Source organism: Lathyrus oleraceus, chromosome 6 (assembly GCF_024323335.1).
Source record: "Lathyrus oleraceus cultivar Zhongwan6 chromosome 6, CAAS_Psat_ZW6_1.0, whole genome shotgun sequence".
NCBI lineage: Eukaryota > Viridiplantae > Streptophyta > Magnoliopsida > Fabales > Fabaceae > Lathyrus > Lathyrus oleraceus.
In genome coordinates, this window is record NC_066584.1 from 466,957,203 (window position 1) to 466,960,823 (window position 3,621).

The window sequence follows — 3,621 nt, forward strand, 5'->3', positions numbered from 1 at the left end:
CCAGACATGTTCTATCAGAGGTTCCCATAATCATCGTTCCATCTTTCGAATATTATCGGAGGAACGAATACTCGTATTCCAAGAATATTCTCAAGAGAAACTCTTATGAGTGTAGTATCGCGTAACAATCGTATCAGAACTGACATCTGAACGACCTCCGCACTACGGTCCTAAAAATAGGCCAAGATGGGTTTGGTAAACTAAGGTCCTTGGCTTCTGCGGCACATGATTGAAAGAATAATGCCTAACCACAAATAACTTGTGTGACATTATTAGTTCAACATGACCTCCACCAAGTGAATGGACTCGCAAGTCAACTGGCTAAGGAATACTCCACACCAGTCAACAAGACTATGCCATTCTCCTATCCTAGAGTGCACTCGAGTTCGGGTATAGAACTCATCTCACAGATCACCAAAGCAAACAGCAATTGTATATCAAGCAATTCAAACATTACAATCAATACAGTTATCCCAAATTGTACAAAAATATGTCAAATAACAGATAATAATATAGCACAACAAGGGTGAAAAGTAGGCAATACCACCAAGGATTCTGGTGAGATTTCCCCAGCAGAGTCGCCACTTTTCTGTAGCGGTGTATTCGTCGCTATATGATTTATCGATTAAACCATAAGCAAAGCATACAATGATTTTCGAGTCGCCACCGCACTTTTATTTATCCAAAGGACTGGCTAAAAAGCGAACAAAAGCCTAAGAAGTTTTACACGTAGAAAACTAATAAAAAGATCAGAGAGTCTGGGTAAGGGGTAAATTACGCAATGGGAAGGTGTTAGGCACCCACTACGTCCTAGGTACTCCTAGGGAGCCCTTTTCACACTTGTTGTACTAAATTGTTATTTGTTATGACATAAGTATTGTGCAAACATGATTGGGATGATGAGAAAAGAATATACAATTTTATTATTGGGTTTGAACGGATGAACCCGCTGCCTACGTACCTTCCATCAAAGGTAAGGATCAAAACGCCGTAGTTCGGCTAAAAGATTTCCAAAAGTTGGTGGATTCAGTTTTAAACACAAGCACTGAGGCTTTTCATTATCAATGGGAGAACACTCGACCAAAACCAACATCCACCATGCGAGGATAGCTTCGACGTACTAGAGGGGTTAACCCTGTTTTCAGTACGGAAGTCTTATAGTCGACTCACTAAAGATAAGGTGAGGTTTACATCAACCACAATGATAATTGAAACCTATGGCTAATGTGTGAAAAGATTAACAATGGACAAAGCCAAAACAAGTGAATGGGTGAAGTTAATTGATTGTGATTATGAAAATGGAGTCAAAGTATGATTAAGATTAATTCAAATGAGTATTATGAAATGAAGTTTGAAAAAAGTCAAGGACTTGGGTCCAGGTTTTTAGTTTGGAAAACATGAAGATGTTTGCACAATATCTATGTTAAGTTTGAAATCAAAGTATGAAAAGGTTTAGGACATAATGGGGATGAATGGATGAAGATGGATCGTAAAACTTCTTAGAAGGTTCACCTCTTGAAATCATATAGAAGATGATTCAAGTGTGTCCTTTGGAATAGGCAATGAATAATAATAATGTAAGCAAACAAATGATACCGGATGCCACTCAATGGTCTTACTCCAATCTCACAAACAAAAGCGGATACCGGATACCACTAGATGGATTTACACCAATCTCCTAAAATAAAACTGGATATCAGAGGCCACTCAATGGACTTATACTAATCTCCTAAAACAAAATGAAACTTGGATACCGGATGCCAATCTGTCTGGACTTATACCAATATCCAACATATGATCATAGGAAAGCAAATGCCAACTTGCAGGGACTTACAATTGCATCCTCACATAAATAAACGAAAGCAAAACATGGATGTTAGATGCCAATCTGTCTGGGCTTACTCTCACATACACAGTATGATCCTAGGAAACAAATGCCAACTTGCAGGGACTTACAGTTGTATCCTCACATACAATCAAACAATGCAACATGATCACAGGAGAGCAAATGCCAACTTGCAGGGACTTACAATTGCTTCCTCACAATCAAACAGACAAAACAGAAGATATGAGTGACCAATGAGGTCTTACACTCTATCCTTCCATATCATAGGAGCAAATGGCCAAAAGAGATGGACTTACAATTGTCCTCAATGGGCAAACAACAATGATAGCATCACAAAAGCAAATGAGATGATCATGCATTAATGGCAATTGATGATGATAAATGCATAGCATACAGGCAAACATGTGTATATAAAACAACAATCAATCAATGAAAGCATTCAGCACACACTATCACCAAACAAGGAGGCTCATACAAAAGGGTTAGGCATTGAAGCCAACTGGAATAGGGTCACAGGTGCTCTTAACCTTGCCATTGAGGGGCTAAGGTGAAGCAGATGAAAGGATATGAGGGGTGTGCCTCATTGCTTCTATCTCAGATCAGAGAGAGCATCAAATAGAAAGTGGGGGAGTTCAGAAAGGTGGAACTCTTTCCCCTTTATTGACTCGATTAGATCTTGGGTTTTTATCTCAATGCTTCAACCATGTAATGGGAGCAAAGAGAGGATACACTGAATAGTGGGGGATAGATTGCTTATCCCTACCTTCCACCAATTGCCTCAAATGAGGACTTTTCCTGCTTGGGACAATTTTAAACAAACACAGGCATTGCCTCTTAAGGAGGACTTCAGACAGTTTGCCCGGTCAAATAACAGACCGGGTCTCCAGACTACATGAAGAAGAAAGGTTTATACCTCAAAGCAAATGCTAAATAGCAAAGCAAGCAAGTTCAAAGAACTTAAGCAACTAAAGTACCTAAAAAAGGCAAACCAATTAGTAAACAGTTCAACAGATAAAATCAAAAGGAAATGAACCAATAGTCAACCACAGAGGGACCAATTGTGCAAGGCACAAAGACTCAAGTTACATGAGTCAACCTACAAAACAAGGGTTAGCACGTGATATATGATCCAACTCAATCAAATATGAATGGTCTTTGAGGCATTGGTGCTTAACTTGGTTTTGAAGAAAACTGATGTGCAGTGGTTATTTTGAGGATATAGCCTGAAACAGATGAAGATGATGGTCCCAAATGATGTATTCCAGAAGGACTTGAGCTCAAATTCGCTTGATTCGCCTCTAACTCCAAGCTGCCATGGGAGAGGTGCTTTGAAAAACAGAACAAAAGCTGGCCGTGCAGATGAGATTTGATGGTGAAAACTGTTTCCAAGGATTGCTAGATGAAGAAACAATGAAGGTTTGTTCAAGGGTTTTTGGTGTTTGAGCAGAAAAAATTCAAATCGTGAAAAATGAAATGAGAGAAAATGAGAGAGTTTCTGGTGTGGCTGCTGTTCCTCGTGGCAGGGTTTCAAAATGATGAAATGGTGGTCAAAAAACAATGCTAGGCTTCAGTTCTTTAGGAAGTTTTGACAAGTTTTGGACATGGCCAAAGTGATGCAGTTTGAGAGAATGTTTGGTTTTTGTTATGTTGGTGTCGCATCCTGCGAAAAATCAACCGGCGAGCCTAAAAATAAAACACACACAGAGCCGCCACTAAACGTTATTTATCCCAAGATAGGGAAAGGAAACGCTCAGAGAAACCTGGAAAGACATGGT